The sequence below is a fragment of the Clinocottus analis genome, unplaced genomic scaffold (genome assembly GCF_023055335.1).
Source record: "Clinocottus analis isolate CAN_PGR_092001 unplaced genomic scaffold, fCliAna1.0.p SCAF_3, whole genome shotgun sequence".
Classification (NCBI taxonomy): domain Eukaryota; kingdom Metazoa; phylum Chordata; class Actinopteri; order Perciformes; family Cottidae; genus Clinocottus; species Clinocottus analis.
In genome coordinates, this window is record NW_027176042.1 from 3,070,370 (window position 1) to 3,084,048 (window position 13,679).

The 13,679-nt window shown below is 44.7% G+C and overlaps 12 non-coding genes and 14 pseudogenes across 12 annotated transcripts; all 26 read left to right on the forward strand.

The window, feature by feature from the left end:
• The first annotated feature begins 966 nt into the window (after positions 1–966).
• trnas-gcu (transfer RNA serine (anticodon GCU)) lies at positions 967–1,048 on the forward strand. The gene has a single exon. It is a non-coding gene; the product is annotated as a tRNA-Ser (tRNA).
• Positions 1,049–2,957: 1,909 nt separating this feature from the next.
• trnas-gcu (transfer RNA serine (anticodon GCU)) lies at positions 2,958–3,039 on the forward strand. The gene has a single exon. It is a non-coding gene; the product is annotated as a tRNA-Ser (tRNA).
• A 734-nt stretch (positions 3,040–3,773) lies between these two features.
• Positions 3,774–3,892, forward strand: LOC137797739 (5S ribosomal RNA; annotated as a pseudogene).
• Positions 3,893–3,966: 74 nt separating this feature from the next.
• Positions 3,967–4,085, forward strand: LOC137797779 (5S ribosomal RNA; annotated as a pseudogene).
• A 74-nt stretch (positions 4,086–4,159) lies between these two features.
• Positions 4,160–4,278, forward strand: LOC137797115 (5S ribosomal RNA). The gene has a single exon (XR_011078722.1). It is a non-coding gene; the product is annotated as a 5S ribosomal RNA (ribosomal RNA).
• A 74-nt stretch (positions 4,279–4,352) lies between these two features.
• LOC137797634 (5S ribosomal RNA) lies at positions 4,353–4,471 on the forward strand (annotated as a pseudogene).
• Positions 4,472–4,545: 74 nt separating this feature from the next.
• LOC137797545 (5S ribosomal RNA) lies at positions 4,546–4,664 on the forward strand (annotated as a pseudogene).
• Positions 4,665–4,738: 74 nt separating this feature from the next.
• Positions 4,739–4,857, forward strand: LOC137797114 (5S ribosomal RNA). Its single transcript, XR_011078721.1, has one exon. It is a non-coding gene; the product is annotated as a 5S ribosomal RNA (ribosomal RNA).
• Positions 4,858–4,929: 72 nt separating this feature from the next.
• Positions 4,930–5,048, forward strand: LOC137797489 (5S ribosomal RNA; annotated as a pseudogene).
• A 74-nt stretch (positions 5,049–5,122) lies between these two features.
• LOC137797065 (5S ribosomal RNA) lies at positions 5,123–5,241 on the forward strand. The gene has a single exon (XR_011078674.1). It is a non-coding gene; the product is annotated as a 5S ribosomal RNA (ribosomal RNA).
• A 74-nt stretch (positions 5,242–5,315) lies between these two features.
• On the forward strand, positions 5,316–5,434 carry LOC137797317 (5S ribosomal RNA; annotated as a pseudogene).
• A 74-nt stretch (positions 5,435–5,508) lies between these two features.
• On the forward strand, positions 5,509–5,627 carry LOC137797651 (5S ribosomal RNA; annotated as a pseudogene).
• Positions 5,628–5,701: 74 nt separating this feature from the next.
• On the forward strand, positions 5,702–5,820 carry LOC137797401 (5S ribosomal RNA; annotated as a pseudogene).
• Positions 5,821–5,893: 73 nt separating this feature from the next.
• LOC137797809 (5S ribosomal RNA) lies at positions 5,894–6,002 on the forward strand (annotated as a pseudogene).
• A 74-nt stretch (positions 6,003–6,076) lies between these two features.
• LOC137797811 (5S ribosomal RNA) lies at positions 6,077–6,185 on the forward strand (annotated as a pseudogene).
• A 74-nt stretch (positions 6,186–6,259) lies between these two features.
• Positions 6,260–6,368, forward strand: LOC137797808 (5S ribosomal RNA; annotated as a pseudogene).
• A 74-nt stretch (positions 6,369–6,442) lies between these two features.
• LOC137797287 (5S ribosomal RNA) lies at positions 6,443–6,561 on the forward strand (annotated as a pseudogene).
• A 74-nt stretch (positions 6,562–6,635) lies between these two features.
• LOC137797143 (5S ribosomal RNA) lies at positions 6,636–6,754 on the forward strand. Its single transcript, XR_011078750.1, has one exon. It is a non-coding gene; the product is annotated as a 5S ribosomal RNA (ribosomal RNA).
• Positions 6,755–6,826: 72 nt separating this feature from the next.
• On the forward strand, positions 6,827–6,945 carry LOC137797125 (5S ribosomal RNA). Its single transcript, XR_011078732.1, has one exon. It is a non-coding gene; the product is annotated as a 5S ribosomal RNA (ribosomal RNA).
• Positions 6,946–7,019: 74 nt separating this feature from the next.
• On the forward strand, positions 7,020–7,128 carry LOC137797795 (5S ribosomal RNA; annotated as a pseudogene).
• Positions 7,129–7,202: 74 nt separating this feature from the next.
• LOC137797261 (5S ribosomal RNA) lies at positions 7,203–7,321 on the forward strand. The gene has a single exon (XR_011078863.1). It is a non-coding gene; the product is annotated as a 5S ribosomal RNA (ribosomal RNA).
• Positions 7,322–7,395: 74 nt separating this feature from the next.
• On the forward strand, positions 7,396–7,514 carry LOC137798189 (5S ribosomal RNA). The gene has a single exon (XR_011079289.1). It is a non-coding gene; the product is annotated as a 5S ribosomal RNA (ribosomal RNA).
• A 72-nt stretch (positions 7,515–7,586) lies between these two features.
• On the forward strand, positions 7,587–7,705 carry LOC137797546 (5S ribosomal RNA; annotated as a pseudogene).
• Positions 7,706–7,779: 74 nt separating this feature from the next.
• On the forward strand, positions 7,780–7,898 carry LOC137798152 (5S ribosomal RNA). Its single transcript, XR_011079255.1, has one exon. It is a non-coding gene; the product is annotated as a 5S ribosomal RNA (ribosomal RNA).
• Positions 7,899–7,971: 73 nt separating this feature from the next.
• On the forward strand, positions 7,972–8,090 carry LOC137798260 (5S ribosomal RNA). The gene has a single exon (XR_011079357.1). It is a non-coding gene; the product is annotated as a 5S ribosomal RNA (ribosomal RNA).
• A 1,009-nt stretch (positions 8,091–9,099) lies between these two features.
• trnas-gcu (transfer RNA serine (anticodon GCU)) lies at positions 9,100–9,181 on the forward strand. The gene has a single exon. It is a non-coding gene; the product is annotated as a tRNA-Ser (tRNA).
• The last annotated feature ends 4,498 nt before the right edge of the window (positions 9,182–13,679 follow it).

A 13,679-nucleotide genomic window follows, 5' to 3' on the forward strand; every position in this document is an offset into this window, starting at 1 on the left:
ACTGGTGCAAGAAGTCCCATAATGCTCATACTTCCAAATAAGAGTAGGAGCCAAAGTCACTTGGAGAATGCGGGCATCGATCCCACTACTTCTCGCATGCTAAGCGAGCGCTCTACCATTTGAGCTAATTCCCCACAATTGGGTTAAGGCTCATGGAAGAGCCACCTATATCTCCTCCTCTACCACCACCAGTTCACAATTCTCCAAACATTCCGGACCGGTATAATCACTTTGGAAGGTTTAAGTCTGAGCAGCCATTGCGACAACATGGGCCCTGATCCTCCCCAATTAGCGGACGACACTTTAAACTACAAACTTGTTTTCTCTCAATATCAGAAAAGAAAGTCTTTCAAAGAGGTGGAGAATGTGGGCATCGATCCCACTTCCTCTCGCATGCAAAGCAAGCACTCTACCACTTGAGCTAATTCCCCTCTGCACAAGAGGGCAATGGATCAACGTGCCAGGCCTCCTCCTACCCGCCCATTCTCCTACCCGCTATTTCATGCTTTTTTCAACTTTCCAGGCCCATAAAAAACACACAAAAAATGGCCTGGAACTGAATTTTATGGTGACATTTGGTAGTTGCAATCTTTGCAATACTTTGTGGACTCCACTGGGATCCAATGAAGATAGGGTAGCCCAGCAGCCACTGCAACAAGATGCTCCCTGATCCTGCCCAATTTGCGGAGGACACTTTAAACAACAAACTTGTTTTCCATCAGTATCAGAAAAGAAAGTCTTTCAGAGAGGTGGAGAATGCGGGCATCGATCCCGCTACTTCTCGCATGCTAAGCGAGCGCTCTACCATTTGAGCTAATTCCACAAGAGTAGTTTATGGCTCAGGCAAGAGACGCCTATATCTCCCCCTCTACCCCCGCCAGGTCACACTTTTCCAAACATTCCAGACCTGTATAATCAGTTTGGAAGGTGAACTGGACCGGACCTTTCACGCAAGGGCATTGAGACGACGAGGTGGCCGAGTGGTTAAGGCGATGGACTGCTAATCCATTGTGCTATGCACGCGTGGGTTCGAATCCCATCCTCGTCGCAGTCCACTTTGCTTTGGTCTGCCATGTCATGGGCATAATGTGCACCATTGAGCTCAAGACCCAAGCAAAATGCAGTTTCAAGATTAGAAATTGCTCATTTCAAGCAAGAAAAGTCTAAAATGTCTTGCTCTTCCATGATTCATTTGTTAAACAACAGTGATTCTACTGTTTCTACTCCAAGTTTTGGTGGAATAAAAATGCGGTTGCTGTCTTCAGCTCAACTGGTGCAAGAAGTCCCATAATGCTCATACTTCCAAATAAGAGTATGAGCCAAAGCCACTTGGAGAATGTGGGCATCGATCCCACTGCCTCTCGCATGCAAAGCAAGCACTCTACCACTTGAGCTAATTCCCCTCTGCACAAGAGGGCAATGGATCAACGTGCCAGGCCTCCTCCTACCCGCCTCTTCTCCTACCCGCTATTTCACGCTTTTTTCAACTTTCCAGGCCCATAAAAAACACACAAAAAATGGCCTGGAACTGAATTTTATGGTGACATTTGGTAGTTGCAATCTTTGCAATACTTTGTGGACTCCACTGGGATCCAATGAAGACAGGGTAGGCCAGCAGCCATTGCGACAACATGCTCGATGATTCTCTGAAGCCATTGCGACAACATGCTCCCTGATCATGCCCGATTAGCGGAGGAACCTTTAAACAACAAGCTTGTTTTCCTCTCAATATCAGAAAACAAAGTCTTTCAAAGAGGTGGAGAATGCAGGCATCGATCCCACTACTTCTCGCATGCGAAGCAAGCGCTCTACCATTTGAGCTAATTCCCCAAAATTGGTTTAAGGCTCAGGGAAGAGCCGCCTATATCTCCTCCTCTACCCCCGCCAGTTCACAATTTTCCAAACATTCCAGACCGGTATAATCACTTTGGAAGAAGTCCCATAATGCGACGTCTGAGCAGCCATTGCGACAACATGGGCCCTGATCCTCCCCAATTAGCGGACGACACTTTAAACAACAAACTTGTTTCCTCTCAATATCAGAAAACAAAGTATTTCAAAGAGGTGGAGAATGCGGGCATCGATCCCGCTACTTCTCGCATGCTTAGCGAGCGCTCTACCATTTGAGCTAATTCCCCACAATTGGTTTAAGTCTCAGGGAAGAGCCGCCTATATCTCCTCCTCTACCCCCGCCAGTTTACACTTTTCCAAACATTCCAGACCGGTGTAATCACTTTGGAAGGTTTAAGTCTGAGCAGCCATTGCGACAACATGGGCCCTGATCCTCCCCAATTAGCGGACGACACTTTAAACAACAAACTTGTTTTCTCTCAATATCAGAAAAGAAAGTCTTTCAAAGAGGTGAAGAATGTGGGCATCGATCCCACTGCCTCTCGCATGCGAAGCAAGCACTCTACCACTTGAGCTAATTCCCCTCTGTGCAAGAGGGCAATGGATCAACGTGCCAGGCCTCCTCCTACCCGCATATTCTCCTACCCGCTATTTAACGCTTTTTTCAACTTTCCAGGCCAATAAAAAACACACAAAAAATGGCCTGGAAGTGAATTTTATGGTGACATTTGGTAGTTGCAATCTTTGAAATACTTTGTGGACTCCACTGGGATCCAATGAAGACAGGGTAGGCCAGCAGCCATTGCGACAACATGCTCGATGATCCTCAGAAGCCATTGCGACAACATGCTCCCTGATCCTGCCCAATTAGCGGAGGACACTTTAAACAAGAAACTTGTTTTCCCTCAATATCAGAAAATGAAGTCTTTCACAGAGGTGGAGAATGCGGGCATCAATCCTGCTACTTCTCGCATGCTAAGCGAGCGACGAGACGCCTATATCTCCTCCTCTACCCCGCCAGGTCACACTTTTCCAAACATTCCTGACCTGTATAATCAGTTTGGAAGGTGAACTGGATTGGACCTTTTACGCAAGTGCATTGAGACGACAAGGTGGCCGAGTGGTTAAGGCGATGGACTGCTAATCCATTGTGCTATGCACGCGTGGGTTCGAATCTCATCCTCGTCGCAGTCCGCTTTACTTTTGTCTGCCATGTCATGGGCATAACATGCACCATTGAGCTCAAGACCCAAGCAAAATGCAATTTCAAGATCAGAAATTGCTAATTTCAAACAATTAAAGTCTAGAATGTCTTGCTCTTTTATGATTTATTTGTTAAACAACAGTGATTCTACTGTTTCTACTCCAAGTTATGGTGAAATAAAAACACGGTTGCTGTCTTCAGCTCAACTGGTGCAAGAAGTCCCGTAATGCTCGTACAATCTTCCACATAAGAGTAGGAGCCAAAGTCACTTGGAGAATGTGGGCATCGATCCCACTGCCTCTCGCATGCAAAGCAAGCGCTCTACCACTTGAGCTAATTCCCCTAAGCTGAAAAGCGCAACGGATCGACGTCCCTGGCCTGCTCCTACCCGCCTGTTGTCCTACCCGCTATTTAACGCTATTTACCACTTGAGCTAATTCCCCTCTGCTGAAAAGTGCAACGGATCAACGTGTCTGGCCTCCTCCTACCCGCCTGTTCTCCTACCCGCTATTTAACGCTTTTTTAAACTTCCCAGGCCCATAAAAACACAAAAAATGGCCTGGAAGTGAATTTTATGGTGACATTTGGTAGTTGCAATCTTTGCAATACTTTGTGGACTCCACTGGGATCCAATGAAGACAGGGTAGGCCAGCAGCCATTGCAACAAGATGCTCCCTGATCCTGCTCAATAAAACTCACCTTGTCCGCTTCCTATGCAGCTTACGGCCGCACCACTCTGATTGCTCCTGATCTCGTTCGATCTCAGAAACTAAGCAGAGTCGGACCTAGTCAGTACTTGGATAGGAGACCTCCTGGGAATACCAGGTGCTATTAGATTTTTTAAATGCCGAATAATAAACACTCTTGTTCCCTCCAAGTCAATAAAACTCACCTTCTCCGCTTCCTATGCAGCTGATGGCAACACCACTCTGATTGCGTCTGATCTAGTTGGATCTCAGAAGCTAAGCAGAGTCGGGCCTAGTCAGTACTTGGATGGGAGACCTCCTCGGTATACCTGGAGCTATAAGCTTTTTTAAATGCCGAATAATAAACACTCCAGTTCCCTCTAGGTCAATAAAATTCACTTTGGTCGACTCCTCTGTAGCTTACGGCCACACCACTCTGATTGCGCCTGCTCTCGTTCGATCTCAGAAGCTAAGCAGAGTCGGGCCTAGTCAGTACTTGGATGGGAGACCTCCTGGGAATACTAGGTGCTATAAGCATTTCTAAATGCCGAATTACAAACACTCTCATTCTATCCAGGTCAATAAAACTCACCTTGTCCGCTTCCTATGCAGCTTACAGCCACACCACTCTGATTGAGCCTGATCTCGTCAGCTCTCAGAAGTTAAGCGGAGTTGGGCTTGGCCAGTACTTGGGTGGGAGACATCCTGGGAATACAAGGTGCTGTAAGCTTTTTTTAATGCCTAAAAATTAACACTCCAGTTCTCTCTAGGGCAATAAAACTCACTTTGGCTGCTTCCCATGTAGCTTACGGCCACACCACTCTGATTGCGCCTGATCTCGTTCGATCTCAGAAGCTAAGCAGAGTCGGGCCTAGTCAGTACATCGATGAAAGACCTCCTGGGAATACCAGGTGCTATAAGCCTTTTTAAATGCCAAAAAATAACCACTGTAGTTCCCTCCAGGTCAATAAAACTCACCTTGTCCGCTTCCTATGCAGCTTACGGCCACACCACTCTGATTGCGCCTGATCTCGTTCGATCTCAGAAGCTAAGCAGAGTTGGGCCTGGTCAGTACTTGGATGGGAGTCCTTCTGGGAATAGCAGGTGCTGTCGGCTTTTTTTAACCTAATAATTAAAACTCCAGTTCTCTCCAGATCAACAAAACTCTCTCCGGCCGCTTCTTTTGTAGCTTACGGCCACACCACTCTGATTGCGCCTGATCTCGTTCAATCTCAGAAGCCAAGCAAAGTCGGGCCTAGTCAGTACTTGGATGGGAGACCTCCTGGGAATACCAGGTGCTATAAGCCTTTTTAAATGCCAAAAAATAAACTCTGTAGTTCCCTTCAGGTCAATAAAACTCACCTTGTCCGCTTCCTATGCAGCTTACGGCCACACCACTCTAATTGCGCCTGATCTCGTTCGATCTCAGAAGCTAAGCAGAGTCGGGCCTGGTCAGTACTTGGATGGGAGACCTCCTGGGAATACCAGGTGCTATAAACTTTTTTAAATGCCGAATAATAAACACTCTCATTCTCTCCAGGTCAATAAAACTCACTTTGACCACTTCCTATGTAGCTTACGGCCACACCACTCTGATTGCGCCTGATCTCGTTCGATCTCAGAAACCAAGCAGAGTCGGGCCTAGTCAGTACTTGGATGGGCGACCTCCTGGGAATACCAGGTGCTATAAGCCTTTTTAAATGCCGAATAATAAACACACTAGTTCTCTCCAGGTCAATAAAACTCACCTTGTCCGCTTCCTATGGACCTTACGGCCACACCACTCTGATTGTGCCTGATCTTGTTCGATCTCAGAAGCCAAGCAAAGTCGGGCCTAGTCAGTACTTGGATGGGAGACCTCCTGGGAATACCAGGTGCTATAAGCCTTTTTAAATGCCAAAAAATAAACTCTGTAGTTCCCTTCAGGTCAATAAAACTCACCTTGTCCGCTTCCTATGCAGCTTACGGCCACACCACTCTGATTGTGCCAGATCTCGTTCGATCTCAGAAGCCAAGCAGAGTCGGGCCTGGTCGGTACTTTGATGGGAGACCTCCTGGGAATACCAGGTGCTATAAGCCTTTTTAAAGCCAAAAAATAAACACTGTAGTTCTCTCTAGGTCAATAAAACTCACTTTGGCCGCTTCCTATGTAGCTTACGGCCACACCACTCTGATTGCGCTCGATCTCAGAAGCCAAGCAACGTCGGGCCTAGTTAGTACTTGGATGGGAGACCTCCTGGGAATACCAGGTGCCATAAGCTTTATTAAATGCCGAATAATAAACACTCTCGTTCTCTCCAGGTCAATAAAACTCACTTTGACCGCTTTCTTTGTAGGTTACGGCCATACCACTCTGTATCAGCCAGATCTCGGAAGTTAAGCGGAGTTGGGCTTGGCCAGTACTTGGGTGGTAGACCTCCTGGGAATACCAGGTGCTATAAGCTTTTTTAAATGCCGAATAATAAACACTCTAGTTCTCTCCAGGTCAATAAAACTCACTTTGACCGCTTCCTATGTAGGTTACGGCCATACCACTCTGTATCAGCCAGATCTCGGAAGTTAAGCGGAGTTGGGCTTGGCCAGTACTTGGGTGGTAGACCTCCTGGGAATACCAGGTGCTATAAGCCTTTTTAAATGCCGAATAATAAACACTCTAGTTCTCTCAAGGTCAATAAAACTCACTTTGGCCGCTTCCAATGTAGCTTACGGCCACACCACTCTGATTGCGCCTGATCTCGTTCGATCTCAGAAACCAAGCAGAGTCGGGCCTAGTCAGTACTTGGATGGGAGACCTCCTGGGAATACCAGGTGCTATAAGCCTTTTTAAATGCCGAATAATAAACACACTAGTTCTCTCCAGGTCAATAAAACTCACCTTGTCCGCTTCCTATGGACCTTACGGCCACACCACTCTGATTGCGCCTGATCTCGTTCGATCTCAGAAGCTAAGCAGAGTCGGGCCTGGTCAGTACTTGAATGGGAGACCTTCTGGGAATACCAGGTGCTGTCGGCTTTTTTTAACCTAATAATTAAAACTCCAGTTCTCTCCAGATCAACAAAACTCTCTTCGGCCGCTTCTTTTGTAGCTTACGGCCACACCACTCTGATTGCGCCTGATCTCGTTCGATCTCAGAAGCCAAGCAACGTCGGGCCTAGTTAGTACTTGGATGGGAGACCTCCTGGGAATACCAGGTGCTGTAAGCTTTATTAAATGCCGAATAATAAACACTCTCGTTCTCTCCAGGTCAATAAAACTCACTTTGACCGCTTTCTTTGTAGGTTACGGCCATACCACTCTGTATCAGCCAGATCTCGGAAGTTAAGCGGAGTTGGGCTTGGCCAGTACTTGGGTGGGAGACCTCCTGGGAATACCAGGTGCTATAAGCTTTTTTAAATGCCGAATAATAAACACTCTAGTTCTCTCCAGGTCAATAAAACTCACTTTGACCGCTTCCTATGTAGCTTACGGCCACACCACTCTGATTGCGCCTGATCTCGTTCGATCTCAGAAGCCAAGCAAAGTCGGGCCTAGTCAGTACTTGGATGGGAGACCTCCTGGGAATACCAGGTGCTATAAGCCTTTTTAAATGCCAAAAAATAAACTCTGTAGTTCCCTTCAGGTCAATAAAACTCACCTTGTCCGCTTCCTATGCAGCTTACGGCCACACCACTCTGATTGCGCCTGATCTCGTTCGATCTCAGAAGCCAAGCAAAGTTGGGCCTGGTCAGTACTTGAATGGGAGACCTCCTGGGAATACCAGGTGCTGTAGGCTTTTTTTAACCTAATAATTAAAACTCCAGTTCTCTCCAGATCAACAAAACTCTCTTCGGCCGCTTCTTTTGTATCTTACGGCCACACCACTCTGATTGCGCCTGATCTCGTTCAATCTCAGAACCTAAGCAGAGTCGGGCCTAGTCAGTACTTGGATGGGAGACCTCCTGGGAATACCAGGTGCTATAAGCCTTTTTAAATGGCACAAAATAAACTCTGTAGTTCCCTTCAGGTCAATAAAACTCACCTTGTCCGCTTCCTATGCAGCTTACGGCCACACCACTCTGATTGCGCCTGATCTCGTTCGATCTCAGAAGCTAAGCAGAGTCAGGCCTGGTCAGTACTTGGATGGGAGACCTCCTGGGAATTCCAGGTGCTATAAGCCTTTTTAAAGCCAAAAAATAAACACTGTAGTTCTCTCTAGGTCAATAAAACTCACTTTGGCCACTTCCTATGTAGCTTACGGCCACACCACTCTGATTGCGCCTGATCTCGTTCGATCTCAGAAGCCAAGCAAAGTCGGGCCTAGTTAGTACTTGGATGGGAGACCTCCTGGGAATACCAGGTGCTGTAGGCTTTTTTTAACCTAATAATTAAAACTCCAGTTCTCTCCAGATCAACAAAACTCTGTATGTTTGGAGTGTTTGATGAAGGAAGTTGAAGCGGCGGTTGGTCAGTTGAGGATCAGTCCCATGATGTTTGGAGTCTGTAATGAAGGAAGTTAAAGCGGAGGGTTGCCCTGTTTGGGTTCATAACACCATCTGTAGCCGCATACAGTTCCGGAAATTTCACCAACTTTTTTGCGATTTTTTCGCCTGAGTTGGGATATTTAAACTCAATCACTCATTTCGCCCCGCGTCAAACGGGCTGTTCACGCTGCCTCAAACGCGTCTATCGTGCCGCCTGACAAAAAAAAAACGCTGTATAAGACTGTAAAAAACTCATCTGACGTCTACTCTGAACATTTGAAATTGCACCTTGGCTTAATTGAATTGTTGAACTATGATATAGCTTGATGCTAGTTTTTGAAGTTCCTGCTTTAATAACTATTAATTCCAGTAGATTTACAGCTGTAAAAAGGCTGAATGATGTGTGAGCTGGTTTTTACGTTAAAAATAATCATGTGATCGTATAGTGGTTAGTACTCTGCGTTGTGGTCGCGGTAACCCCGGTTCGAATCCGGGTCACGTCAGCATGTTGGGGTTGTGTGTTGTTTAAGCTATTGTTGTTGTACACTGGCATTCGTCTTACTTCACACAGTGTCGAACTTGACAGTCATGTTTTCTGCGTGAAGCCTGATGCTTTCCGGCTACACAAGTCCTGAGTTCTCCATCTGCCCGATTAGCGGAGGACACTTTAAACAACAAACTTGTTTTCTATCAATATCAGAAGATAAAGTCTTTCAATGAAGTGGAGAATGCAGGCATCGATCCTGCTACTTCTCGCATGCTAAGCGAGCACTCTACCATTTGAGCTAATTCCCCACAATTGGTTTAAGTCTCATGGAAGAGACGCCTATATCTCCTCCTCTATAATCAGTTTGGAAGGTGAACTGGATCGGACCTTTTACGCAAGGGCTTTGAGACGACGAGGTGGCCGAGTGGTTAAGGCGATGGACTGCTAATCCATTGTGCTATGCATGCGTGGGTTCAAATCCCATCCTCGTTGCAGTCCGCTTTGGTCTGCCATGTCATCGGCATAACATGCACCATTGAGCTCAGATCCTGAAGACCAATGCAAAATGCAGTTTCAAGAAATTGCTAATTCCAAACCAGAAAATTCAAAGATGTCTTCCATGATTTGTTTGTTTAACAACTGTGATTCTATTCTACATCTTTTGGTGAAATAAAAACATGGTTGCTGTCTTCAGCTCAACTGGTGCAAGAAGTCCCTTAAAGCTCATACATTCAAATCTTCCACATAAGAGTAGAAGCCAAAGTCACTTGGAGAATGTGGGCATCGATCCCACTGCCTCTCGCATGCAAAGCAAGCGCTCTACCACTTGAGCTAATTCCCCTCTGCTAAAACAGGCAATGGATCAACGTTCTTGGCCTCCTCCTACCCGCTATTTCACGCTTTTATAAACTTTCCAGGCCCATAAAAAAACACAAAAAATGGCCTGGAACTGAATTTTATGGTGACATTTGGTGGTTGCGATACTTCGTGGACTCCACTGTGATCCAATGAAGATAGGGTAGGCCAGCAGCCATTGCGACAAGATGCTCCCTGATCCCGCCCGATTAGAGGAGGACACTTTAAACAACAAACTTGTTTTATCTCAATATCAGAAAATAAAGCCTGTCAAAGAGGTGGAGAATGTGGGCATCAATCCCACTGCCTCTTGCATGCAAAGCAAGCGCTCTACCACTTGAGCTAATTCCCCTCTGCTTAAAAGGGCAATGGATCAATGTGCCTGGCCTCCTCCTTCCTGCCTATTCTCCTACCCGCTATTTAACGATTTTTAAACTTCCCAGGTCCAAAAAAACACAAAAAATGGCCTGGAACTGACTTTTATGGTGACATTTGGTAGTTGCAATCTTTGCAATACTTTGTGCACTCCACTGGGATCCAATGAAGATAGGGTAGGCCAGCAGCCATTGCATCAAGATGCTCCCTGATCCTGCCCGATTAGCGGAGGACACTTTGGCTGCGGTCCAATAGTCAAATAATCACCTCCTAACGTCTAACCCTAAGCACTTTTCCTTGACCTCTGTGGAAACGTCACGGGGTCAAGGAAAGATGGTAAGGAGAATTCATGAGGAGTTAGGAAAAGACAACCGCGGTGTTTAGAAAATCCGACTACACTTTCACTAAGCGACGTAGTTACGACGCGACGGCAGGCGATGTTAGTGATGTCAGTTTGTCTGCAGCGGTGAAACTACAACGTTGTAGTCCATCTCGGACCACAATAAAGCACCTTAAATACTTCATCTGTGTTCTTACAGTGTTACGTCATGCAGACGATTAAATAACTCGGTTCATATATTACTTTATTAACGAGGTTGGAATAGAAATTAACGAAGGAATATGAAAGTGAAACCCAGGGATTTTACACTGAGTACAAAGCTACTAAACTGTTTCTGTTCAGTTTCAAACCTGCTGAATTAAATACGTTATCCCACTAACGATGTGTGTCATATGTTTGTCTCATATCCATTTATATTGTTGTTATAGTTTATCTGCAGATTATAATTTGATCATAAAAATATGCAGACAACAGTTTATGAAACACCACAAAACTTGATAGTGCTTTATTGTAATATAACAAAATAGTGGATTAAAAAGATGATAATCATAAACAGGAGTCAGGCTAAAGAGCTCGACCAGTTTAATACTTTCATTAAAACCTCTGTAACTAAAGTAAAATAAAAGCATGAGGGCTGAGCTGTTTCATCACTTTACAGCCGTGTTTAACAACAGCAACGTAACGTTCATAGTTTTCCAGCTGGTTTAACAGATTATTGAAAGTATTTACAAGTTAGGCTAATTATTATTTACATGATCTGCGTTTGTCGGTCATGATCGTTTCTTCTCGTGAACAGCCAAATGAAACGTCACTTTAAATGTTGCCGCCGCAAGGGATTGTGGGTCGGCATTTTCTCCTTTCCTTTCGTTAAGGAAGGTCTAGTGTTTCCGAAGCTAAAGGAGCTAAGTTAGGAGGCATGAAGCTCCTTTCCTTTGCGTTTAGAGAATTTGACCGGCACTTATCATGGGGGCCACTTAGGTACTTCCGGGTCATTTCCCTCAGTTAGGAAGGTTCCTAACCAAAAAGGACAATTGGACCGCAGCCTAAGTCTCAGCAGCCATTGCGACAAGATGGTCCCTGATCCTCCCCAATTAGCCCCGCGGCGCATCTTTGCATTGACTTTACATGGAATCTGGTCGCACGCTAATTTCGGTGTGAACACAGCATAACAACTTGTGTGTCTTCTCCTCCCAGGCTGGAGTCTACGCGAGTGAACCGGCCCCTGAGTGTTCTAAAGCTGTGGCTTTGATCCAGCCTTAGTGATGTCACAGTGTTCCGGCCAATGGGAATAAGTGTTTACACTAAATTGTGTGTAAACAGTTTATTAAAAAAGATGGAGGTTATCCACTTGATACAGTCATACAATACATAAAGTAGAATGTGTACAAGTATACAATACTTAATAATCATAATTATGATGAGGGATGAGGGATAATTAATCCCTCATTTTGGGGACATTTATTCTCTTCTTTAAAGTTGTGATAAATCCGTGTTGCTACTTTTATTCAGTAGTTTTCACCACTTTTACTCACCTGGAAGCACAGAAACACATCAGCACAACGCATGCTGCCGGCTGTTTTCTCTCCTGAATGAAGCAAGCGCAGTAACGCACCCCTAACATTAACATTGTAACACTGAATTAAAATAGTAACAAGAACATTGTAATAGAACTGGATCACAGTCACAGAGACAAAGTGTTATTGTATACAAACAGGTGGGCAGAGATCTTAACATTGATTTAAAATACTAACAACAACATCAAGACGTAAAGACAGACAGACATGAGTACAATACTGTTTGGCCTGATCTACAGTTTGAAACTGAGCTATCCCAAGGACTTGCGATACTCTTTCGGCTTTTTTCAGAAAGTGTTGATGAGATTGGAGGGGAACAAGCTCTCCACTATGGTGTAGGTCCTCAAAAACAAGTGCTTTTGCATCGTGGACTGATGCTGGACACAACTTTGGACACAAAAGTTTCAAGACATTGGTTTGTTGGTCCGTTGCTGTTATTATGACCAAAATGTCACCAAATGTTTTTGATGATTTTGATGTTATCTCAACATGCCTAAACTTCAGTTGGTTCAGAAAATGTTGTTGCTGCATTCAGGTGTGTTAAACCTGTAAGATTAAAAAGTTGAGATTATATATAGGTGTGTGTGTCACAATATCAAGTTCCAAATCTCTTCATCGAGTTAATACACTGATAAGATAAAGCACCTCCAGCAATGAAGCCACAGACTCAGATATATGGGTTGTGTAGCCCAGTGTGTTATTTTTAAAAAGACTCTTGTCATTTAGGGTATTACTCATGATGTCACATCCCGTCTGTGTCCAGGGAAGTCTAGCCGAGCTGAAACAACTCGTTACCTCAGGTGGATATTAAAGCACGTCTAAACAGATTTAGCGACGCTTTTTCGCGAGGCTACGGCCAGACACCACTGATGCAATTTGGCAAAAACAATTGTAATTTTGGGACAAATATACAGTGACGAGCTTACTGTGAAAAGACACTAAAAACATTGTGAACACATCGTGTAATCATGTGCTTGTGTTATTGTTTTCTTGCTTTCCCGCTCATTTTGAGTGGCTTTGTAGCTACTTTGTAGCTTTGTTGATTTGCCCAATTTCATTGTTGTTGTGAGTCTCTTTTTAATAATGTTGTGTCGTTGTTGTCATTTTGAGTTGGTGCGTGTCTCCTCGACTCACATGCTTGTGGTGAAGGTCACAACGCTAGCCAACGGCAACTCGCACCAGAAAACTATAGCAGCAACATGTGTGGTTCTATGACAGTTTTAAATATGATGGAGCTATTACTTGTGTTATAAATTAATAGTTTGGTTTCTAAAACCGTTACTTTCTCATTATGAAAACTGAATTACTGGCGGTGCCTCCAATAGAATTTAACGTAGCAACAATAAAAGGTCTGTGCCTCTAATGTTGTCTTTTTAGCTGGTTTTGTAATTATATTTTAAACAGTTCTGGTGAAGGTCACAACCTTGGTTACCAGATGTCCAGATTTAGCCCGGAAAGTCCAGATTTTCAATGCCCTGTCCGGCGTCCGGCGCAGCATCAAGCTGGACGCGTATATGTTCTCGTTTTTGGAGCCGTGCAACCGCGCCAGCATTTCTGAGATTGTGAGATTCAGAGAAAAGTTGATGTTGTCATCTTCATAAATAGAACATCTTTGATGTCACGCATCGAGTCTTGCGTGACATCTGTTGTTGAGTCACAAAATTTAATTTCAGGATGTTTTCAGGTGAGAAGTTAGTTGTTTAAGCATCAAATTTGTGGTTGTCAAGAATCAGCCGACTTAAACGCTACGGAAAGTGCCGCATGACATTGGAAAGCTTTGTTGAGTGTTCAGAATCCGTTGGAATTGCATCTAGTTTGTATGTTACTTTATGTCACATCTACATTT